The sequence below is a fragment of the Alexandromys fortis genome, unplaced genomic scaffold (assembly GCF_014885135.2).
Source record: "Alexandromys fortis isolate MF-2015 unplaced genomic scaffold, M_Fortis_MF-2015_v1.1 scaffold_57, whole genome shotgun sequence".
In the NCBI taxonomy this organism is placed as follows: domain Eukaryota; kingdom Metazoa; phylum Chordata; class Mammalia; order Rodentia; family Cricetidae; genus Alexandromys; species Alexandromys fortis.
The window spans coordinates 8,821,390-8,847,317 of NW_026067941.1; the positions used below are offsets into that span (position 1 = coordinate 8,821,390).

At 46.5% G+C, this 25,928-nt stretch overlaps 1 protein-coding gene across 2 annotated transcripts in view; it reads left to right on the plus strand.

Annotated features, from left to right (window-relative positions):
* Positions 1–25,928, plus strand: part of Tmem178b (transmembrane protein 178B) — a 384,621-nt gene that overhangs the window by 331,404 nt on the left and 27,289 nt on the right. For both annotated transcript variants that reach the window (XM_050147890.1, XM_050147889.1), the window contains exon 3: positions 3,549–3,686. The gene's annotated coding sequence lies outside the window, so the exon portion shown is untranslated. The remainder of the gene's footprint in view (positions 1–3,548; positions 3,687–25,928) is intronic.

The window sequence follows — 25,928 nt, forward strand, 5'->3', positions numbered from 1 at the left end:
CTCTGCCTGTGCTAGTCAACCCCTAGTGGGGGCTGTCCCTACCCCATTCCTAAGTGTTATGTTCAATGTCCTGGAAGTTGGGAGAAATGGGTGCCCCTCAGTGGTGTGGAGTGGTCAGAAGATCTGAGACTCAAATTCCTTTTCAGAGCACTCCCTCAAAATACCTGCTCCACCTCTTTTCTGTCTACCACCTAATCTCAAAGGTCCTATATGATGAGCTGGGGAGCCTGTGGGGAATCCTGCAGAGGGGGTTCCCTGATTCCTTTGGCCTTGGCCCGTTTTCACCAGTTTCACAGCCTCCACTCTCCTTGTTCTCTTCTTTCCTTTGTTCCCCATCTCTTAGGTATAGCTCTGGCTTGATTATGGAAGAATAAATACCAAGTGCATTTGCTCTCATCAGTTTTAATTCCTTTATTTATCCCGTGTTCTCACACAGCTCAGGAAGGCAGCTGCTAACTCTATTTGCAGCTCACTAGCGTGGAAACTGTCAATAACTTATTTATTTGTCTTTGGATCTTGCCTTTTTCTCATCTGTAAAATTGGAATATTTCTTGTCCTGCCTGCCTTCTGACCGAGTATAGCAGCTTGCCTGAGCTATCACATAGATAACCCAGTTAACTTTCCAAGGAGAAAAGAGCCGTTTTTTCATGCGGAGGTTGGACAAAGTCAGACTCAAGGGTGTTGTGAAAATCTTCCCTGGGTCAATGAAAACACGGTCAGGATCTCTGCCTTTCATCCTGTTTCCACATCAACAACTTAGAACAACCCTTTACCTCAGTCAACAAGACCCCGTGGGAGACACAGAAGTTTACCTGAGCTGAGCGAAAGAAGGCAACCACCCCTCCCTCACTGGGACCTAGATGGCCAGGGCCTGCTGAAAACCTTTGGAAGAGCATTAGTTTTTCCGTGTCCCTGCTTTTCTTCCCCCTCCAATTTTCTTCTAAGTAAAACACTTTGTTTTCATCCTTCAATAAATGTCACCTCCTATTTTTCTGGTTGGCATTCTCTTTAGATTTCCTGCCTCAGCAACCCACGGGTCCATCTCTGGCCAGTGTGGACTCACTTGATGTGACCCACCTTCTCACTCAGTTCCTTAGGCAGAATCTTTGCTCTCAAGGGGGCTATAGAGCCAGGGGCCAATATAGGACTTCCAGGCTTTAACGTTGAGTGAGAATTTGGCCTCCAGAGGAAAGAATAAGTAAACTTACTGGGATCACAGTGAAAAGGATCCAGAAGCCTTCATGGGACGTAGAGGGGAAGAGCCCAGGAAAGGGTGCTGACTTGAAGTACCTTCTGTTTAAGTTACTAAACTTCCCAGTGAGAGAGCTGGACTCTTTCCCTTCCTTCCCATTTGCCTTTCAAGAAAGCAGCGGGTAAAGAATCAATTTGCATGGCCTCAGATATCCACTCAAGAAGTCTCCCCACGGACAAGGCAGCTCAGGCCCTTGTGGTGAGGAAAGCAGGGATCCCAGTCAGGGCTGGTGGCAGTGAGTGTGACTGCGGTCATGGACATAAAAGGACAAACAATGCACCGCCCAGAAGAACTGACCCATAGGAACTGGGACTGGCCCATGGGCAGGAGTATTCCTCTTTTTTTAGCCCTGGCTGGCTGTGCAGGAGGCGTGGCTCATGTGTTAGTATTATTATCGAATGACTCTTCCACCATAGCTCCGCTTGACTCATTTGGCAGTCTGAGCAATCTGCTCAGTGTTCTGTGATAATGAGGCTTCCTTGGCAACTCACAGAAGTGAATTCAGAGTGTTATTCCCACCTGGCTGGGGGAGGCCTTCTAGGTGCTCGGGACACAAAGGAGAACCAGGCAGGGCCAGGGCTTGGTGGGGGTAGGGAGTCTGCTCTGCAGCCCCTTTCAGGATCTCTGCCTCTGGGGCTGGGGAACTGTCCAGCTGCTGCAGGATCCTCCTTCCCAGATGGGAGGGCCAGCCATTGTTTCCCTCTGTGTTTGTGCCTCCCACTCTTCTACCAGATTGTGTTGGTTGGGGCTGACAATGTCTGATTTTCCTTGTCAGAACAAAGAGACTAGATCCTTCAGTAGAGGGATCTTGACTCAAACTGTGCTCTGTTATGGGCAGAGGTCCTTTCCTCCCGCCATGCACGACTCTGGATGGGTCGGAGTGGACAGAATATAAGAGAGGGAAAGGATGGAGGGGTGGTCTCCTGATGAGTTCACAGATCCCCAGGCCGACAGAAGCTCTGTTGCGTTTGTTCCTCTGGAACGAGAAGAGATAGTTGGGGCAGCCGTGCATGTGATGTACTTTGATTTCAAGCCAGCACCTTTTCCATCACCCTGACATTTTTGCCCTCCCTCTGAGAGGGTAAAATGTCTCTGAGATCCTCTAGGATGGTCTGTGGTGTTACAGAGGAGTCAGAGGAGTCAGAGCCTGGGGCAGAGGCCAAACAACATGGATTTTGCCCTGTTAGCAGGCTGGGGGCTCGTGTCACTGGCTTAAATGTGGGCAGGCATGAGAGAGTGCAGGCAGTCTCAGGAAGGAAGGACCAACATACTGGGGAGGGTGAGGTGCTCCCCAGAAGGAAGTAAAAGCCAGCCTGGCAAAAAGAGGGGAAGAGCAGGAAACCATTTGGGGAACACGTCCAGGTCAGAGCCATGCATGTAGAGGGAGGGTGCATGAGTAGCTCTGGGGACATCTGATCACAGGAGGGAAAAAGCTGAGTTGGACAAGATGCTAAGTAGCCAGCGGAGACATGGACCGGCTCTGCCGTCTCCCTTCTGCTGTAAACAGCATTTCCCCAGCAACCTCCTTCCTCACCAACTCGTTCTTGGCTTTGACAGGTAGCGGAGGTATAGAGCAGACACGGCCCTTACCCGGAAGCAGGGGCTGACTCGAGAGTGGACGGATACAGGCAAATGCAAAGAAAAGGCTGCACCAGGGCTCAGACTCAGGAAGGAAGAGGAGGCTTTTCCTCTTTTTCCCAAAGTTTCATGCAAAAACTAGGTCCTAAGAGCCAGCTTGGGATCTGGCTGAGGCCCAGCCTCTCCCCCACCTGCCCCATTAGATTTTCACATGGGACTTGCCCTACAGTGCAGCAGACCCTGGGTTAAAGGACGGTGGGTCTGGTAGAGGCAGCCTGCCTGCAGAGACCCCGCTCTGCTCCAGGAGCCCACCTCCCGCTCTCACTCTTCTGATGCAGTTGTGACTAATGCAGCCACAACATCTGGACTTGCACCCTTTCTTCCACTTACGGTTTTCCTTTTAGCAGTTGGCTGCATTCTCCACACAGGACTACAGACAGCACCTGCATCTTAGGGGTGAGCTAAACCCACAGGAAGGGCAGCACTTGCCTGGCACAGATCAACTGAGCCAACAGCCACCAGGGATCGTGTGCTTGTCTTGTGCTTAGCAACCCAGCTTCATGGCATGTTACACAGAAGACAGTCACCATCAGCGACTTTCCTGTAGAGGAGTCTGAGTAGAAAATGTCGGCGCCCGCGTCTCCTTGCTCCAGGATACACCTGACCCTATCCTGTCACAGCTCCGAAGACTAACTTCTTCCCTTCTGCTTCCTCCCAGACCTGCGCAGGATGACAGCTGGCTTCATGGGCATGGCGGTGGCCATCATCCTCTTCGGCTGGATCATCGGTGTGCTGGGCTGCTGCTGGGACCGAGGCCTTATGCAGTATGTGGCAGGGCTTCTCTTCCTCATGGGAGGTAAGGCTGAAAGCCACTGGTGGGGCGGGGGAGGCTGGGAAGGTCCAGCGGGGAAGCGGTAAGAGGATAGAGCAGCGGAGCGTGGCCAGTAGGGTTCATTCCGCTCCCTCATCTCTTGGTTCATCAACAGCCTGTTCCCGTCACTTACTGACCACTATAGCGGCTGTTAGGGATGTGAAAGGAAATGAGATACAGTCCTCAGTGTCTAGAGCCTTGGGGATCTCCGTGCTTAGATGGAAAGGATACCGGGGCTATGACACCTACATGCCAGCAGTTGGAGACCTCAGACTTAGAAGCATAAAACCAGGTTATGTTGGGCCTTTTACACTTCATGTCCTGTATTGTAGTGTTAAACCAAGGAAGGAAGTGTTTTTTTCTCCAAAGGCCTGTGCTCATCCTTGACTTATGGTTTAAAACAAGGCAGCAGTCAGACAAGACTAGCTCCTCCCATTCCTGCTCCCTTTCCTTACCCTGAGTCAGCCCCGTGGCATATAGCAGACTGTACGTAGAGAGAACTGTGTAGTTATGAGGGACTCGGCTCTGGTCCATATAGCAGACTGTATGTGGAGAGAACTGTGTAGTTATGAGGGACTCGGCTCTGGTCCATATAGCAGACTGTACGTGGAGAGAACTGTGTAGTTATGAGGGACTCGGCTCTGGTCCAAGCAAAGGAAAAGCTTTCTCACCATCTACTCGGGCATCTTCCTTTCCTTTGAAGTCTCCTGGTTTGGGGCCTCGGCCTAGAGCTCACATTTTGAACTGCCTGGGACAGGTGGATGGGTGAATTCTGTGGAATGAGTATGGACAGACAGAACTGACACGCTTGTGGGACGAAGAGAAAATGAGTCCCGTAGGAGGAAGCAGACATCAGTCCGACTTCAGGCATTGCACAGATGCTTGACTCCAGTCTCTTTCGTGCTGACCCGAGGAGAGGAGGATGAGTGGGCTGTGGGACTCTATCTGCAGGTCAAGCTGAGGGATGGAGAAGCTTGTCCCTCGCTGTGTACAGAGAGGCATCTGGGATGCAGAAAGCTCTGGTTTAGGGGATTGAGGGAGGGCTATGCGGGAAGGACTTGGGCCCTGAAGTTTTGCTCTGTTCCTTGAAGCACAGCCTTTCTGTGCCAAACACGATACAGGCTTTCCATGGAGCTGGTACTTAGGTGACTCACTTGTCATCAGAGTCAGGACGTTCCCATGTCAGAGCTGCCACCCCTGGGGCCCACACCTGTGGTTTAGGCAGAGGCTGGGAGAGTGAGAGGGCATGGTGGCTCTGTGATGGAGATTCTATATAGAGAAGCCACCATCCCCCAGCATACACTTATGTTCTGTGGGCTCCCCCTTTCTTCAGTGAAACGGGACCCAAATTCGCTGATGTTTCTCACACCGTATTTTACCAGTACAGCCCCTTGGTTTCCCCTTTGTAATCTGCCTTTTATGTGCTCCTCCAAAATATAAAATAAGATAAAAAGTGAAGCATCTGTACCCTGTTTGTAGAGAGGCAGTGTCCTGTTTTTAGTGAGGCTGTGTCCTGCCTGTAGTGAGGCCATATCCTGTCTGTAGTGAGGCTGTGCCCTGTCTGTAGTGAGGCTGTGCCCTGTCTGTAGTGAGGCTGTATCCTGTCTGTAGTGAGGCAGTGTCCTGTTTGTAGTGAGGCCATATCCTGTCTGTAGTGAGGCCATATCCTGTTTGTAGTGAGCCTGTCTGAAGTAAGATTGTATCCTATTCACAGTGAGGCCATACCCTGTTTGCTCTTTGGAGGCACAAAACAGACCCTGATGAGGGGCTTTCCTGAGGCTGGAGAGAGGTCTCCTGGGTATTCCAGAGAAGCTGAACAAACAGGTCTCAGACTAAGCACCCAGACAGGAGTCTTTCTGCTCTACTTCTTGCTTTCATTTGCTAAGGCTGGGTGCCTTCTTCAGTGGCCCTTCTCTTCGGGCGAGAACAAGGCTTAGAACCTGGGACCTTTCAACCCTGAGAGCTTTCCAAAGGACTTCAGTTAACATGTAGACTAACAGCCAGAATGCCATTGGCTAGCTTATCTTTCCTAGACAGGCCACAGGAGTAGAATTGAGTGATAATGGCTAAGCCGAAAGCTGTGCCTGCAGGGAGGGCACTGGGTTACCTCTCACTGGAGACCTCAGGACAAAAGGCAAGAGGACAAAAGCGATGGTCTGGAGGGTGCCTACAGCACTGCCCTCCTACTGCTGGGACACTTCCAGGATAGGTGAAAAGCCGCAAACTCCATTCTGAAGACTGAATGAGTGGGGCCTTGCTTTCTTCACCCCGGCAGTCCTTACCCATTATGAGTCAGAACTTCCTGGAAACCTTTGATTAAATGTTAATGCACACCAATCAAGACCAACCCCACAGAGCTCCTATGCAAATAGAGCCAAGAATCAGTGATACAGACAAACTTGGAAGTCCTTCCAGCTTCCACCTTGTATGGTACCTGGGAACACACACACACACACACACACACATCCATGCACACCTAGGTCTTTATAACTGCTTGTCTAAGTTATACAACAAGAGATAAGACGGTGCCCACAGGCCTCAGTAGCTGGGAGGCCTACCCAATCCCTGACTCCTGGGAGTCACACATATCTGCCTTTCTTGGATACGTGATATGTATGTATCTTTATAATGGCAAATCCATACTTGTGATGAAGTACTGGCGTGACAGCCAGCTTTGCAGCAGCTGTGCTTCCCACAGCCACTTCCTGCTGATCAGAGTACAGTCCAGGCTACACAGAGCCTAATTTATCCTCAGGTCACAAAGCCTTCTCTTCCCCCTAGAGGTATTTTTAAAAAGTCTTTGTCCCTAGGTAAAGCAACATGCTACTAAATGAAGCTGGGGTGGGAAGGGAAGTGGTATCCATACACTTTTTGGTACTATCAGGCCCTGAACTAACAAGAGAGTTAATAACAAAGCTGTTGACTTCTCATCCCTTGAATGGTGGTGTTTTCTTTTGTGGAAGTTCTGCCATATCCTTCCTTCTCCAGCTAGCGTCCTCTGCAACTGGGAAAGACTCGGCTCTGGGCAGTCAGGAGCCCAAGGCTCTGACTCATGTAAATAAGTCATGTTCAAATGGTCTTGTTAAAAACACATGTGTTGGGAGGATATGATTCAAGATCAGAGAGTGAATGCCTGGCCTGGCCCTGCTCAGTTATCATAACTAAACTGAGGGACCAGATATGAACCCAGAAGAAATATCTGGACCTATAGAACCCTACATGTCAGAGACATTATAAGATAAGCCTGTCCCAGAACCTGAAAAGTCTGTTCTCCGGGGGTCAATTCCCTAAGCATGACCTGCCAAAGAACCTAGGGAATAAGCCACCTGTTCTGGTCACCTCCAAGACACAACAGCACTGTCAGTCATTGAAACTGCTCAGATGGTTCCCAAATGTGACCTTGTAGCCCTCTCTTGGGTATCTGTAGCTGCACTGAGCCAGGTCCCAGGTGGTTGTATTGGGCTGGAAGCTAAGCAGGTTGTAACCAAAAGCAGTGGTATCTGGGACTGACGAGATGTGAGTAGGTAAATAGGTAGAAAGGGAAGATTCAGCAAGAAAGAAAAGAACATCTTTGGGCTGAGGAGATGGCTTAGTCTGTAAAGTGTTTGCTTTGCAAGCATGGGGGCCGGAAGTCAGTCCTCAGAGCCCATGTAAACAGACTAGGTGTGATGGTAAAAACTTGATATACCAGTCCCCGGAGACAGAGACAAGTGACTCCCTGGGGTTCACCTGCCAGGAAGCCTAGTCTGACTGTGAAGTTCCAGGCCATTGAGAGACCTGTCTCAAAACACAACATAGACAGCTCCTGACAAATGACACATGCACACATACGTACATACACCTATACACTCACACATACATGCATGTATACAACACACATGTGCACACATACATACTTGTACCCACATGCAAATATTTTCAAGTGGAGAAGTATATTTGGAATCAAGATTCCAATGATTGAGTTCCTGGAAACTGGTAACTCTAAGTGAAGCAATTCATCAAACATGCTAGGCATGTTCTACATTTTAATTTTTAAAAATTTTTGCACTCTTTCACTTCTTGCCTAGATATGTGTTTTTATGAGTTATAAATATATAGTATATGCATTTATATTGTATATAAGTATGCAGCCATATTATATATACATATATTATGTATTATGTATTATATATTTAGCAGGACCAAAATAAAGGCTAAAGAATTGTCTTCACATCCTCTCCCCTAGTCCAATAGGAAGATGGCCTTCATTGAGTACTTCTCTGGCCTATATCTGACTGTTTCAGAGATAAAGAGAGGGTGCCTCACACACTGTACCGTAACCACCCACAAACTGTTAAACGGGTGTTCAAGCCAGAGGAAACTATTAATTAAGCAGGGTAGCACTATTTGGCCCAGGAGGCTGGGGGTGGTGGGTAGGATCCAGCTTTCCTTTGGCAGCACCTCCACAGAAGATGTAGCCCAGACAGGCACAGCCCCACATGGGTGCAAGCGACCATTGGAATGAATCATAGGGGTATTCAGAGGCTCGGCAGCAGGATAACACAGAGACAGACTGTGTGGCACAGGGGCATATGACCACTCCGCTCACATGTGACCCTTCCCTGGAAGCTTCTTAGGTGCACAGGTTTACAAAATGAGTTGGAATCTCTAATCCATGCTCATAGCATCAAGAACCTTCCCACCGTCCTCTGGTAATTGCTGGATTGAATTGCCTTCCTTCCTCTCTACCCGCAGCCAGGGCTAAGGCTCCACTATCTTTTGTCTAAACAACACTTAAGTCCCTTACTGGCCACCTGGCTCCACTATGGCTATGCCTTGGTCAATTCTGAACAGATCAGTTAGCATGAATCTTTTATTCTTTTAAATTTTCATTACTGTGTGTGTGTGTGCACACACGTGCACACACATGTGTGCATGCATTCTGGCATATATGTAGAGACTAAAGGCTAAACCTGGGGAGTGGGTTCTTGCCACTGCATAGATCCCAGGAATCAGACTCGGGTTGTCAGACTTGGTGGCAAGTGCCTTCTCCCACTGCATCATTTTGCCATCCCAGCATAAATTGTTTACACTGTGAATCAGATATGCCCATCAGCTCCTGTCACTAGTAGTCTACTGACTTTCAGTTGAACTTAAAACCCAAACTCCTTACTTTGTTTGAAAGTTTCTGCATCCTGGCTGACCTTGTCTTTCTCAGCTTCCTTTCTGTTTCTTCCTGTGCACACGTGGTTCCCCTTATGCCTCTCCAGTCATACTGGCTACCTTTCTGTTCCAACATATACAAAGGTTTCTTCAGGCCCTGGAGCTGCCTGATGTCTTTGACCAAGGAACAACTCATGGATATCTCTTTATTTAGGTTCAGATCCCTGCTTTGAAGTCTCCTCCTCAGAGTCTCCTTGACTAGCAATTCAGTGAACACGCCAGGTGTGCTTTACAGTGTAATTAATTTAAATTTTGTTAGTGGGCCTCTTCTTTCCTTCCTTCCTTCCTTCCTTCCTTCCTTCCTTCCTTCCTTCCTTCCTTCCTTCCTTCCATCCCTTCCTCCCTCCCCCCTTTATTTATTTGTTTGTTTTGGTTTGTGAGACAGGGTTTCTCTGTGTAGCTTTGGAGCCTGTCCTGGAACTTGTTCTGTAGACCAGGTTGACCTTGAACTCACAGAGATCCACCTTCCTCTGCCTCCAGAGTACTGGGATTAAAGGCATGTGTTACAACCACCCTGTGAGTATGCCTCTTCTTGCCTATATAGATATTATTTTGGGTTTTGTTGCTATTTTTTAACATTCATTATCTCATAGGTTCCTTGAGTAAGAATTCAAGATGCAGCTTAACAGGGGTCTCAGTTGAGGGTCTTAGAAACTGGGCTCACGTTTGTAACTGGGTTCTCCTCTGAGTCTTAAGATCCTTGCCAGCGTCACAGTGGTGATGATAGAATTCCTGTCCATGCAGGGGTAGAACCCATGGAAGCTTGTTTCTTCAAAACCACTAAGAGAGGCTCCCTGCTTTTTAGTAAATGCTTAATTTTTAGAACACTTTTAGATTTAAGGAAAATTGAGAGCTGGTGAGATGCAGCCAAATCTGGTGACCTGCGTTCAATCCCTGGGACCTATAGGGTGGAAGATGAGAGCTAATTCTCACAGACTTTCCTCTGACTTCCACGTGTGATGTGGTGTGCATGTGTGCATGAACACAAGCATTAACTTTTAAAATTAATTTTTAAACTTGTGCAAGCATTATAAGTAGTTAAGGTATCACAGTCAGTCCATATACCGTGGTCTGATTTATGAAAATAAGTCATGTTCAATTGGTCTTGTTAAAAACATATGTATTGGGAAGGATATGTTTCAAGATCAGACCAGGCATTATTATTATGTTTTTATTAATATCGCTGTTTTATCGTGACATATCAGTTACAGTGGTTGAATGAATGTTGGTGCATTATTATTAACTAAAGCTCATGGCTCATCCAGATCCCCTTAGGTTTATCTGGTGTCCTTTTCTGTTCCAGGATCCCATCCCTGACACCAAGATGCATCTAATGTTGCTGTTTCTCTAGGTTTCTCTTGGCTGCGGCACCACCCTAAGTCTTCTTGGGTTTAGATGACACTGGCAGTTTTGGAATATTGGTCAAGCATATTATAGGATGCTCCTCTGTTGAGATTTTGGTTCGGGGAAGGGAGATCACACAGGTAAAGGTCCATTGATATCTCATCATTTCAGCATGACGTGTACTCATGACTGCCAATGCTGCTCTGATCATTTGGAAGAGGTCGTGTTTCTCCACTGTAAATTATTTCCTCCCATTTCTATGCTATATTCCTCTTGAAGACAGTCACGTGTGTAGCCACCCAGGAGGATTGGGGTGCTAGGATGGAAACACTCCTGTCAGGTAGAGCAGCCACAGAACTAACTTGGAGTTATCCTAGATCGAGGATTTGCCTCTTGCTCTCCACATTTGATTCACTTGGTCACTCGCTTATATTGGTGTGGACCCGAGGGCATTGGTTTTGTCATTTGAATTATAGTCTAATGCTGTTTCTCTTGGTTTCTTTATTCTGCCAGCCTTGGCGTTTTAGAAGTCTTCTAATTGGTTCTTGTGCCCTTTGACATACCCCAATATGTGGGGTTTTGTTTTCTGCTGTTTCGTGTTTGGTTGGCTCCTTGTTTGTACGCTGACTTTTGAACACCATGAGCTGCTCTAGGTCAAGGTCGCCTTGTGTGTTTTCTGCTCCCTCTTTGCACAATCTTTCTGCCAAGCTCTGTTTCCTTTTATTAGATAGTGATATTAGGAACCAAGATCTGGGGACTAGGTGTCTGGAATGGATTCTGTATTTGCTCGTTTCTCCACCTGCTCTGATACCTATGCGCCATGGGCATCAGACCAGTCTGCCTTAGTTACAGAATGTCTCCCCTCAGGTATCTCCTGCAGATTGATAAATAGCTGCAGAGCGACTGTGTCAGAAAAGCAAATTGTATATTTTGGTTTTGTGCAGCCATCTTCTAAGGTGCCCTGCCTTATCTGTAGCCCCTACTGTGACAGTAGCCCCTTTTATGGGACCTCACCCTCTTCTTCACATTCACCGAGCAGCACTAGAACCTATCTTCCCGTGTAACAAAACATCTTCAACTCCTTTAGGAAGCAGAATATGAAAGATTCCTGAATTCATGGAGTTTATGACCTTAACCTGGAGTCCTGGAACCTTGGAAATAGAAAAAAAACTTTAGACACCATCCAGCCAGACATTCCGTGTTTTAGATAAGAGTGGTCATGTTGTGTTATCCTAGATCATTCAGCTAGTAGGTGGCAGAAATGAATCTTAAGCCTGGACCGTGACACTGGCCTATATTCTTGTAGCCTAGACTGCTGCCTTTGGCCTGGGTACTCATGCTGAACACCTCTGTGTCTCACTGAACTCCAGTTCTGTGCTTTTCAGCAAGTGCCAGTATCTCCACAATTTCTCTTCATGTCTTCTGCACACATCCCCCGCACAGGCTTCCTCTTCTCCCTTCTCAAAGCAATTAGGAGGCATCTGAAGGAGATGGTGACCAGAATTGGGGGGCAGGGATGGTAATGGGTGAAAGGAAACAGTTAAAGGTTCTTTTTGTACCATCTGTGATTGCTGTGACCTCTTCTACCTTGCCACTCCATGGGGGGAATGAAGAGAATTCTCTGGAGAAGCTCAAGCTATCAGTTTTGAATGGCTGTTGTGATACATGAATCAGTGATGCCGTGTGATGGGAATAGGTAGCCAACCGTGCATCATGGCCCCAGACACTCAGCACGATGCCCCCATCTTCTGGCAGATGAAGGTCTTGCTTGAGGGCAGACATTTTGAAAACCTGAGTTTGGCGCGGTGGCAAAGGCTTAGGGATGTGTCCTGAACACTGCTTCATTCAGGTGCGAGCATGATTTGAAGGAGTCCTATAAGCATTCACGTTTTCCTATCGGCCTTCTCTCCCAGCCTCTCACCATTTCCAGTCCCTAGCTCTGGCCTGCTTAGAAGCAGGCATTCCTATAAGGTCAAGAGAGACACTAAATCTTAAGCTTCATGCCTCCAGGCCATGACTTCAAAATTCATTGGTCAGAGAGGGAAGATACAAAGCAGAGGACCAGGTAAATTAGATATTCCAGGAAGAGAGAATAAATCCAATAAGCAAGTGACGTGGAAATATGTAAAGCTTATAATAAATGGTGGCTCTTACTATGATGTATGTGCCCTGAGAAAAGTCCATTTTCACAGGCCGAGACGAGCTCAGGGTCGCCACAGCCAATCAGAAATGACTCTGGTCTAAAAGTCATACATTTATGCCACTAGTCTGCTTTTGTAGTTTGATGTGAGCCTTCACCAGGACATCCCAGCTCTTCCCCAGACTCTCTGCCTTACAGTCTTTCAAAATCTCAAACAGATGTTTACAGTCTAGCTCACACCCAGAATGTTTTTCACCCCTTGCAAGGCACGTACCTGAATATTTATTAGCATTTGATAATTGCATTCAAAACATGTTCTTGAAGGGTCTATTTTGACAGCAAATGTCGTTTAGAGGAGGAGACACGTTGCCGGGAAGATTGGGAAATAACCTCCAGGTGTACTTTATATAGAGCCTGTGGCCAGGGCGGCTCACTCTAGCAATCCAAGAAGCAGGAAGATTTCAGACCCCCAAGGGCTGTAGAATTGCCCGCAGGGCTGCCACTCCTGTCATAAACATTGGCCTCAGAACAGAAAAGTAAGCTTTCCTGGCTATGCACACTGTGTGGTTGGTGATGGTCACACCAGGAGGCTCTATCACCTGCTCACAAAGCACTGAAGAATGCTTCCCTTCCGTGGCCTGACTAAGACAGGGGAATACTTTATTCTTGAATTTCAAAATAAAATGCTGGAACAGAATGGGGAAGGAGGTGGAGATGGGAGTGGTTGGTGAAGGCATCGAGAAAGTCGGTATGGGAATTCAACCCTCATTTCTGAGATGTTCCCAGGCACACTTGCTCGTAGGAGTCACCTTCCATAGCCTGCTTCCTAACTGGGGGCCCAGAGTCCTTGCCTGGGAAACAGAGTCACCCAATAAAAAAAAAAAAGATAGTTATGGGTTTTTCATGAATATATAGTCCAGGACTAAAGAAACATTGGGACATTCCTTATCTGCCTTTCATGCCTTGCTGCAATTTTCTCATCTATTCAAAAGAGCTAAAAATAGTTCTCACTTCAAGCATTGCTGTGAGAATTAGAATTAACTCATCTGGAGGACTTACAACAATGCCGGCCATTGTTCTCATAACAATTTTGATATTATTATTTTGACAGTGAGATATTTCTTTTCTTAATTTGTTTTCATTTTTTATTATTTTTGTGTGTATGGGTGTTTAGTGCATGTATGTTTGTAGACAACATGTGGTGTGCAGTGTCCACAGAGGTAGAAGACAGTGTCAGATCCTCTGGAATTGAAGTTACCGATAGTTGTAAGCCACTATGGTTGGTTGGGTCTGGGTATTGAACCGCCTTGGGCTTCAGGAAGAAAGAACAACCAGTGTTTTTAACTGCTGAGCCATCACTCCAGTTTTTGAGATATTTCTTTTTGAAATAACTACCTTCAGTGATGCTGGTCTCCTACCTCAGTGTCTTTATGTCATTGCTGCAGTACCACCAAGACACCTTATGGCATGTGCTATGGAGAGAGAAAAAAATGAATCCTCATACAGGTAGTTCCTCTCAGTTTAATCCCTACCCTAGTCCCTCATTCCTTCATTCAGTAAATACCAAGTTCCTCCTATGTGCCACATACGGCATACTTGGGATACAGTAGAGAAGCAGAGAAAGTCCACGAAGCAAGCTCACATTCTAGTTGAAAAGACAGAAAAATAGGCAAGTACCATAATTATACAAATTCTGTTGGATGAAGAGAAGTGTGGAGTAAAATGAGAACAAGAAGGAGAAAGTGATGGGACAATGCAGATACGGGAGAACATGCAAGGCCTTTTAGCAATGGTGGGGATGGGACAGGATCCTGCATGAGGGGTGGTAGTAGGCTCCAAGAAGACGTGGGGGAGGAAGCATCATGAGGTGGTAGTAGGCTCTAAGAAGACATGAGATGCATCATTCCTTACAAAAAGGACCCCAAGATGAACGAAGCACTTGGGATGGTGATGAAACTGTTAGGTCTAGAGAAATTGATCATGAGGATGATTGTGATGGTACAGAGTGAGATGGAGATGGAGGTGATACCAAACAGGTAGACATCATTAAGGGCCTTTAAGGTCATGGCCAAAGACTTGATTTATTGAGGGGACATCAGTTTCCATTCCACCCTGTCATATATCCATTGCACAATCACCCGGGAGTCTTCAACGGTTGACATTCAATATTGTATGAGTTTATCTGCTTCCCTGCTGCTTTCTGGGATGTGTACTGTTGGAGACTCTATAGCCTGGCACTCCTAGTTTCCATGGAGGTAGGGAGTACTGCATCCATGTCTGGGGTGGCCAAGTTAGGCTTAGGGTGCTAACAGTGTGCTCCAGAAGTCATTGCAGTGTTATACATCCAAGAGCCTCCCTCTGCGCCACTAGGGGCCCAGCACAGAAATGAAACCTATGACCTCTTATGCAGAAACCGAGAATTCAAGAGCATGTCCACAAAGCCATCTGGTTCTCCGTCATTGTCCAGAATATTCAAACGCCCTGTAACTGGAACAAAAGGATGTTTTGTTGTGGAGCCTCTAGGAAATCCTCTAAAAACGTATCTGTTCTCTAGCCTGCTCTCAGCTTCCTTTCTCTACAATACAGACCAAGTCTGCTGTCATGATGGCCGAATAAGCATCCTGTGAGTCCCTTTTTGTATGTCCCAAGATGACTGCAGGTGTTAAAAAGGCAACCCATCAAGAAGAGAAAAGTGATTCAGTTGCTTGTGTGGTAAGGGAGAAGACAAACTCACATTCTGGTTGGACGGCAAAAGTGAATTCAAATGTATTAATAACCAGAATCTTGGATTAAGGCATCTTTTCAATGTGGTATTTGATTAGAGCAGTGTACGAATGGTGGCTCCAAGACTGAGTAAGAATAAGAATGTATCAAAATTGAAGGATACAGCCAGGGGAGGGTTTGGAGGTGAAAGATTCTAAGCATTTTAGGGTGTACCAGATCTGTGGATGCTTTTTAATGGAACACTTGATGTGTCTTTGGGGAGAAGTTTCTTTAATGAATAGTTAAATTGTTTTGGGGAGCAGGACAGCCCAGGAGCAGGGATAGCAAAAACTCATTCATAACTATTATGAGGCCTAGTATTGGTTCTCTGTATCCAGAATGAGGGTGGGGAAATGATTTTGCCCTTCTTCTCAGAGGATGGATAATTTCTCCATAGACCATTGGCCTTCTTGTACCAGCACAGAAATATCTGAGTTGGTGAATAAATATGATCCAGACTGGGGCCGAGATACCCTATGATTTCATCTCTAAGTACCAAGCAAGGTTCTGCCTGTCCAGGCATAGAAACAACACCACCACTGCATTGAATCTTGGTCCACGCCACACAATGAACTTCAAGTAGACAGAAGTGTAGGATTAAGGACAGGCATGAGAAGAGGAGAGGCAGGGCACTGGGAATACCCTCTCCTCTGATGGGTGGCTGTTGAGAAAGAACAGGTTGCTCTACCCACTCTTAGTGGAAGAGAAAGCCCCAGAATGCAGTGGAGATGCCACAGTGACAAGTTACCATGGAAACCTAGGAAGTCTAAAGCAACTTCAAAAGACTCCCTCCCTGTTGCTCTTCTGGCTTGTTGCTACAGAGATGGACACGTTTCAAGGAAAGGGAGCTTGTCACCCAAGCTCTAGTCCTTAAAATAAATCATAAATCAAAGAAAAATGACGGTTTCTGAAGTAAATGGAGACCCATTGGGCTTAAAAGCTGCTCCGAGGAAATGGGGATGAGGGAGGGACGGGTGGGAAAGTGAGAGGGTGTGTTCTCTCTCCTGTCCACTGGGAATGGAAGTGTCGAAGGGAGGCACAGATATGACTGTGAAGAAAGTAAAGCCAGTGACAAGTGGCCCCAAAGAGCCAGGCTGGGTCGTCTGTTCTCCTGTGGCTCTTCGTCATCCCCACTACTTGAGTGGCTGAGATGCACTGTGCATACCAAAACCTGCAAGAGACTGAAAGTAGCATACCAGACATGGGATCAACCAGACCAGACCCCGTTAAGCAAGCCCCTGTGACAGATAAAGTACATCACCACTGGAGGGTAGAGTATTCAGACAGAATTTAGGGTCTCTTGCTCCCCATGCTACTGAAAATTTAGAGAACTGGCTGAAACTAGAGAGCTTGGGGGTAAGACCTGAAGGCAGCCCAGGCCTTGGATAACAACATCCACCTTGGACTCAGAAGTACATCTGCCCATCACTGTGGATAAAGTGGATGGATCAAAGCACCCCAGTCTGTTTAGTAGTCCATACTGTTCTAAGACCTTTGGAGCCTAGGGGACAATGACCTTGGAAAGATTTTTAGGAGCTTGGCCCTGGAGGTCCATGTGGATTCTGCTCTGGTGGACAAACATCTTCATCTCGACAAAATTTGGATTGCTGGGATGGATGGCTAGTGTTTGTATTGTATTATCATGTCAGAAAATAATTAGAAAATGAGTGTGGGGAGACTTGCCACATCCAAGACCCTCTCCTGGTATTGTAGCTTGCTTATACCTCATATCCTGACTTGGGGCTTGGAAAAATATATATTCTATATGGACACTATCAAAAGGTCAATATTATCCAAAATGTGGGTATGCAAAGGCAAGCATCTATACTTCAGTGAACTATTTGAGCCCAGCAATGCTTGTTAGTCATCCAATAGACAACCAGCTATTAAGTACCTACTAAATTCTGCATACTGTAGAAGATGGAAGTCTTCCTAGCCTTGGAGTTGCTTCTGGAGTTAGAGAAGAATCGACACCTACCTAGGTCACTTAGTGTAACAAGCTAGCTGGTTTCCTTTTCATTGCCAGTACCTTTAAATACAAATGTGAAGAAAAAGATGATGGTGGTAATGCTAAGTAATTCTAGTCTTCTGAGGAGGAGCTGATCCCCTGAAAAGGGCGGAGAGGGGACATATATGACCTGGTGTCTTAGTCAGGGCTATTATTGCTATGATGAAACACCATGACCAAAGCAACTTGGGGGAGGAAAGGGTTTATTTGGCTTATACTTCCATACTGATGTTTATCAAAGAAAATCAGGACAGGGACTCATACAAGCCATAAACCTGGAGGCAGGAGCTGATACAGAGGCCATGGAGGAGTTCTACTTCCTGGCTTGCTCAACTTGCTTTGTTACAGAACCCAGGATCACCACCAGCTTAGGGATGACACCACCCACAATGGGCTGGCCCTTCCTCTAAGAAAATGCCTGGCAGGTTTGCCCGCACCCTGTAATGCAGGCATTTTCTCAATGGAGGCTCCCTTCTCTCACTAGCCAGGCAGTACTTTACAGTTTGTAGGGCTTTAAAGGCAGGGTTGGGTCTCATTTGAACTTCAGGAGGCACAGAGGGTAAACTGGAAGTGGAACAACTGCACTGGGGCTAATGCGACCACACTGGGGCTAACACGACCGCACTGGGGCTAACGCGATCACCATTCAGAGTTCAGACATGGTCTCTTCCCTTTTGCAAGCAGCCTTGAAGGTCAGCATTACCACCCTCTCTTTGTAGATCGACTTGGAGAGCCCTTAAACTAGCTGAGAATTTGTGTGATCAAGTCAATGGCAGAGCCTTATAATGTCTTCAGACTATCGGGTCTTCTTCTTCTGTGTTCTTACCTGGGGCAGGAGAAAAGGAAAGGTACAGGGTTAGGGGGAGGAATCTGGGATGAGGAAATGGGCCTGCAGCCTTCAGCAGCTGGCCAGACACTGAAGAATCCCTGACATCCATCCAGCTGAGGGTCCCCCTCCACTCTCACCAGCCAGAAGCGAGATGTTTGCTTCCCATGGGATAGTAGCAGAAGTCCCTTCTGCCACCAGAGTGTGTCGCCAGTAATGTCAAGTCGAGATACAGTGAAGGTCTCACCTGGGGTGAGAATCCAAATTAAAATTCTGTGACTGGAGTCAGTCTGAGCCTTCACACAGCTGTCTCCCCTCCCTTGGAAAATGGTGTGTGCCTCACAGGGTTGTTACGAGAATGAAATGTTTTGCTGCGTGAAATGCTAAGGCCCTGCCAGGCACCTCGTGATCCCTTCTGACATGGATGTGGAAGTGCTCGCTCGGTCACCAGCCCCAATAGTCTTGGCAGTTCCCAGCCCTTGCTGAAAGAGTTTAAGGGTGTTGCCCGAGGACGCATAGTTCCTGGAGCTGTGGGTCAGACTCAAACTTACTTCGCTCTGAAGCCTGGGGTTTTCTCTTCATTATTATGAAGTTCTGTCCAGCAAAGAGTAACTAGCACTTTTATGATCCTCAAATAGTTTGTGACATGGTAGAATAAGAGATGCCAGCCCCTATCCTACATATGGCCTGATATGCGCCAAGGCTGGTGTTCTTGAGGTGGGAGAAGAGGAAGTGGCCAGTGTGTTCATGAAACATGCCGCAGTGAGACAGGAAAATGGGGCAGGCGCAGGGCTCTGTCTTTCTTTAGGTTCTGAGACAAAGGGCGATGTTTTTGGCTCTTAAAAGAGTATAGCCCCCACTTATAACTTCTGTAATTCTGCTATCCGCCCCTCTTCAGAGTCTTGCCTCCGCGCCCATCAGCTCAGAGGCAGTGCTTCCCCAGAGACCTGCTGATCCTGCCTGCTCCACCTGCTCTGTACTCTTGAGACACCCCTTGCTGGCTTCTCTACTGCTCTTGGTCTCCATCTTCCCTGAACTTTAGTCTTCTGTGATAACATGCTAAGGTTCCCCCATTTCTCTGTGCCTGTTTAATTGTCTTGTCCCTTTGGCCAAATTTTAAATGTGGCTGTTGACTTTCATTTCCTCTGCAAACAGATTTCCTTATCAAAAAAAATCTGCAACCCTCACAGGAACATGCACACACCCATGCACACACACTGCACACACACACACACACACACACACACACACACACACGTGAAATGTGTGGAACAGACTGAACCTAGGTCTCATGTGTTTTGTTACACACGCTTCTCTCCTTCTGGAATCCAAGCATGCCTTCAATTAGACTTGTCTTTTCTCTGCACACATCACACAAGCGCTTTCTAATTTTTAAACACATGAAAACAGTTGGCTTACTACAGGCACCCAGTACATGTCACTCCCCAATCTTCCCCTTCCCCCAAGGAAGCACATTCCTTCTTTCCGACAGCTGAAGACATCCTCAGGCTGTCCCTTGTGTCATTTGTCATGGTTCCCTTTTCTCCTTCACCTTTCCCTCAATTGCCAACATCTGCCAACACACGTTCCTCACAAGATTCTTTGAGGCCCATTCATTTGCCTCCGCTCCCTGAGCTCCATCTGGGCTGTTATTGAAACTGCAGTATTTTGGGAGTCATTTAGCTCTGGGTAGAAATCTCTACCCACCCCACCCCGGTTGGTTGCCAATCTCTGAGCCTGCATTTCTCGTTTGTGGAACTGAGGCAGCGCTGCCAACCCTGTTGGGATGCTTGTGAAGATGAAATGAGATAATACATTGCAAAAGCATCTCGCCCCCAAACAAGAATTTCCTAAGTGCTCATTTCCCTACTTTGCAGGGAATTCATCCTTCAAAACATACTACTTTCCTAAAAGATGCTAATTGCATAGCATCTCTTGATGAAAAATTTTCGGTGGCTCCCTCATGTTTACAGAATAAGATTCAGTGTCCCCAGCCTGGAGTTCTTGTCAGGAGCAATCTTGCGTCATGGACCCTCAGCCACATGTCCTGGGTCACACTCAGATGGACCACTTAGCATTACCTGACCTGGGCACCCTTGCTTTGTGTGTTGGAGTCCTCTATGTTCCTCAAGGCTCAGAGTATGGCCAGCATCTTGCAGAAACCGTTCACCTGGACACAGAACTTTGGGTGGTGCTGGTCTCACGTGGAGGGTCCCAAAGCTCAGCTTTCTACTCATTTCTACTACACGGAGGTGAAAGCCTCTGACGCGGCAGGATGCCCCTTCTTTGCTGGCTGCTGCAAGCTGTCACTTTGTCATCTTTATTTTAAGCCTCATTATGGTTTCAGGTAGGTTTGATTTGGGTTCTTTCTGCTAAAAATGACATAAATCAAAGTCAGTCATTTCCTTAACAGTTTTTTTTCCCTAGTGTTTGAACAGTATTGTGTCTACAATTTCTTTGATTTTTACAACTGAATTCAACTCAGTTACTATTAATTGGGGGCCTACTTGTATGTTAAGCATTGTGCCACTGTCACCCAGACACAACTACAAATGTGCCTAGCCCCTGTCCTTAAAGGACTCCCAGAGACAGACAGCTTCTCAGAATGAAGAGGATGACTGGGGGCTGATGCCTTACCACAGAGCGGTGTGAAGACATCCGGGGAGGCTGATGGGGAGCCAGTGCTGAGGCTGAAGGGGGAAGCCAGGAAATGCTCCCACTTTTATTCCCTTTAGGCTTCCCGCATCCATTCAGTAGATGAAGCTGCTCTTGGGCCTGGACTGGCAACCTTCCAGAAGTGTGGCCCAGGTCTTCATTCAGCCCAGTGTAGGACTTCCTGTGCTATTAATACATTTCTGTTCTGATATATCACAGTATAACTGAACTCTGTGGTGAATGAAGCCTTTGCCCCAAAAAATAGTGCTTAGGAAGCTTTCTCTAAAGCTAAAGTGTGAGTCTGTATGGTATTTGACCTCCACACTCCCCTATTCAGAAGAAATGCCAACGCCATGTCCTTCCACCCTGACGAAACCCAGCTGCTTCTGCTCAAAGATGCGACCACACTCTCGGTTCTAATTTACTTAAAAATCACAGGTAATTAATTAAAATGCTCTCTGTGGCTCAGCTTTTAACATTAGCAGTTAAGCTCCGTGAAAATCACATCTCCCAGAAACCTCTGAGATACAGCTTCCTAGGGCTCCTGACTTAGCGTGGCTGATAGCATTGTTGGGGTGGCGTGCTCCTGTCTGCCTTCTCATTTACGACACGTGAACCCGAAACATCTCTGCTCATCTCGGGAGGATGCTGGGGGAAGGAGGCTCTCCTTCCCACAGGAGAAGAACTGACTGCCTTCCCTAAGTTGTGAGCTGGTGTGGAGGACAAGGTATGGAGCCCAGACACCTCCGTTCTACAGTGGCATAGACTTCTGTGAATCTCTCTCTCTCTCTCTCTCTCTCTCTCTCTCTCTCTCTCTCTCTCTCGCTCGCTCGCTCGCTCCTGGCTTTCTCGTACCTACATGATACCTGCTCTGTAGATCCAAATGTCCCCTCAGACAAATCACCCTAAATGGAAGCATGGAGACAGGTATTGTGAGCTTAGCTGCAGCCGGGTCCGTTGCCCACCAGCCTTTCAATAAGCCAGTACACCGGGTAGTGGTGTCAAATGGCTTTTGGTCCCAGCACTCAGGAAGAAGAGGCAGGTAGATCTCTGAGTTCGAGACCAGCCTGGTCTACAGAGTGAGTTCCAGGACAGCCAGGGCTACACAGAGAAATCAAGAAATAAATAAAATAATAACAATGGAAAGAAAGTGAGCACAGTGCTCTTAGTTCCCAGCCCACCCCTCTTCTGTGGTGCCGCCTCTTGTTACAGTTTGGTGTTAGAATTGGGGTAACGAGGGGCACCTTGGAACCTGGAGAGGTAAGTAGAACAAGCAGGCTTGCTGGGTAGAGGCCTATTTCCAGCCAGCCTGCCTGGTGGGGAGCAGACCCTTCTGGGTGCTGAGGAATTTGGGGCTTCAGTGGGCTCTCTTCTGGCCACCTACTTATTCTGGATTTAATTCCTGGCCTGCTGAGCAGCTACAGTGAAAATGTTATTGTCTTGCATTTAATGCATTTTCTTTCTTGATCTCCACCTTTCTCTTTCTGGAGCTCCTGCTTCCTCCCAATGAGAGTCACTGGTAACATGGGTAGTGAGAAAAGTTAGGGGTGGTGTAGCATGAATAATAAAATCCCAGAGTCAGATGTTGGGGCTCAACCCAAAAACTAGAAAAGCAAAGCAGCCAAACCACTAGAGAAGTCTTACCTCTACCAAGGCTGGGCTACGGCAGACTAAGCAGACTCTGCCTCTCTCCCATTTTATATTCTCTCTAGTGCTGGGATGAAAGGCATTTGACTCCCTAGTACTGGGATTAAAAATGGGAGCCACCACCACCTGGATTTGTTTCTGCATTGATCCTGTGTAGCCCAGGGTGGCCTTGAACTCACAAGAGATCCATTTACCTCTGTCTCCCAAATCCTGAGATTAAAGGTTTGTGACACCTGCCTGACCTCTAGTGGCTTAGCTTTGCCCTTCTGATCTTTAGGCAAGCTTTACTTATTACAACATAAATAAAATATCACTACAGGGTGGCTGTGATGGGTTTCTTGGTCCTAGAAAGAAACCAGTAAAGATATGTTTATAAATTAGCCCCTATGTGTAAAGGGCACCCTGAACCTCTTCGGGTGATAAAGACATGGCTTCTTCTCCTGCTCTGGTCAGCTAGATGACAAATTTTGTTTAAATATATATTACTGGGGATGTGGACTATGAGGGGAACATAAATTCTCTGCTACCATCAGTTTCACTCCATCTGAACGGGCAAGACACAAGAACACAGAGAGACAGCATAGCAAGGGGGTAAAGCAGGGTTTGGATACCTTCAGTTACATAACCTCAGCAATTCATGGAAATGCTCTGTGCCTCAGTTTCCTCATGGCAATCTCATAAAATTTCTTGGAGAATTAAAAGGCTAATATTTCTGAAACACATGAAATAAAGCTTATCAAATATACATTCATATATATAATGTATGTGTATATGTGTGTTTATCTAAATAGACATATGTAAACATTTTATACATAAACAGCTATGTTTATATTCAGTAACTAACAGTAAAGATGTGAAAAAAAATCGCTTGGGTATAGTTTTTCTCCCCAGAAGGCCAAGGCCAAGTTGTGTGTACTGGGCAGATGGAAATATCAAGTAAACCAGGTGGCCAGCCCAACTGATCTCCTGGCTCCCACGCCGGCTTCTTCCTGCACTAATTAACATGGCGTTGGCTTGGATTGGATAGGACAAAAGCCAGAGAGATTTCTTTCAGGAGCCAATTTCTTCCAGACACTTAAACAGCTGGGTTCTATCCCTCCATGTTTCAAAATAAGGCAATTTAGAGCTGAGACGCATGCACCTTCTGGACGTGTCAGTGGTTGAAAAGAAGAGTCATCTCTCCAGGAAGTTCATGTTGGACAGAATTAGTTACAACCAGTCCTAGGGCAAGTCAGAGTATAGCCCCCCTACTTATCCCAATGCCTAGAGTTGTAAGGTCACTTGTGTAGAAAGGCCCTGAAGGTCTGGTCCTACCCCTGTTGTTGAGGGCATCATAGCCCAGAGATGTTGACTGAGGTTTTCTGTTCCACCCGGTCCTCCAGCCGTTAAGTCCCAAAAAATTCCACAGAGGTCTTCATTAGTTATAAACCAATTGTCCCATTAGCTCAGGCTTCTTATTTACCAATTCTTATAACTTACACTTGCCCAGAATTCTTGTCTGAGTTAGCCACGTGGCTTGGTGCCTATTTTGGTGAGATAGTCAATCTTGCTTCCTCTGTGGCTGAGTCATGACTGAAGACTGTGCTTCCCTCTTCCCAGCATTCTCATTGCCCTGCCTCTACTTCCTGCCTACCTACTGGCCAATCAGCATTTTATTAAAAATAATACAAGTGACAGGATAAAAGACCATTGTCCCACAGCCAAGAGAGGTAAAGTGACCTTCTCATTTTATGGGACGAGATGGAGCCAGTGTGGTGGTTTGACGAGGCATGGTCCCCATAGACTTATGTGTTTGAATGCTTGATCATAGGGTCGGCACTATGAGGAAGTGTGGCCTTATTGGAGTAGGTGTGGCCTTGTTGGAGGAAGTAGGGTCACTGGGGGCTGGCTTTGAGATCTTTAAAGCTAAAGTCTTGCTAGTGTGTCTCAGTCTCTTTCTATTGCTTGTGGATCAAGATGTAGAACTAACTCTCAGTTCCTTCTCCAGCACCACGTCTGCTTCTTGCCATGTTGATAATGGACTAAACCTCTGAATTGTAAGCCAACCCCTATTAAATTTTCCTTTGCATGCCCTGCTCATAGTGTCTCTTCACAGCAATAAAACTCCAAGTAAGACACCCAGGTTTTCTGATTCTTAGAGGAGAACTCACTCCACTAAACCACACCCAATATGCTGCAGCTATCCTATCTGGAAGCTGGCATGGGTTAACCCTGCCTACATCTGGAACAGGAGAGTCACACGACTACCAAACATGATACATACAGTGATTTAGTTGCATGTACTTAGTTTCACACAGACAATGTGGCTTTCTCTGCAAAAGTTTTGGTGATATTTAAGATGAAGGGCCAGAACAAGCAAGAGGCATCAGGGGCATAAAACATCTGCAGGAAGCTGTCATTTCAAGCATTGTCCCCCTTAAGAAACCCAGGCAGGATTACCTTCCTCCCCGAGATTTCCAGTTTAGCATCATGGACCACTGTCATCAGAAAGAGAAGAAAAGAGAGGCAGGCAGGAAGAAGGCATGCTCCGAGTGGTTCATGGAAGCTCATGAGTCACAGTTTGAGAATGTTCCTTTCTGCACAGCTGTAGCTGCCACTTGGTTGAGAAGCCAGTTGGATCCCACTAATTCTCAGCTCTACACCAAGGCCCAGATGGATAAGAAGCTGCAAAGATTACCATGGAAAAATATGTGGCGCCACACTCTTCACTTGTCTCCTTTCCAAAATACTTCTCTCCCGACTTGGTGTGAATGCTCATACCAGATCTTCCTTCATAATTCATGAGCTGCTTGAGGTCAGGGGGGCCAAGCAGGCCAGACCTGTGGTTGCTTCACCTGGAGGACTTGTGTTCAAGTGTGTGTGGTGGAAGACAATGAAATGGATAGTTCTCAGTTCGTTCTGCGGGGAAATAGTTGGAGGCTGAATGCCAAAGTCAAATATTTGTTGTATGCTTGAGACCTTCAGATTAAATAATTTAATTCAACATAGGATTGATTCATGAATATAAAATTAATTCACTGTATATATTAATATATTAGTCATTGATATATTATGTATATATTAATATATTCACTGCATATAAACTTGTACATATACATATGGATACACATTTGGATATAAAATCTTGCATCCATCCCAAGGAATACAGAAGTCATAGTAAGTGAGACTGGATTTCAATGGCTATTCCTGAATTCACTGCTGAGACCATAGAATGACTTCCTCATGAGAAAGGGCGGCGGTGGTGTTTTAGCCAAAAGATGAGAAAAAGAGACTGTGCTATATAGAGTAAAAATTATGAACGTCAGCCATTGTTATCATTTAACAAATAAGTATAGATAGCCACTAAGGCCACCTCTATATCTGAGAAGAACTCCAGAGTCAACTACTCCACAACACAGCTATTCTGCAAGCTCCAGCTTGGATGTTTATTTCCAGACTCTTTGTAATTCTGAAAACCTTGAAGCAACACAAGCTCTCATCTGTGGAAGCATGGCATCTGATGGAGGAGGGTCATCTGTCCATTTGTTACTTTCATTGGTTAATAAAGAAACTGCCAGCTGGGCGGTGGTGGCGCACGCCTTTAATCCCAGCACTTGGGAGGCAGAGGCAGGCAGATCTTTGTGAGTTCGAGACCAGCCTGGT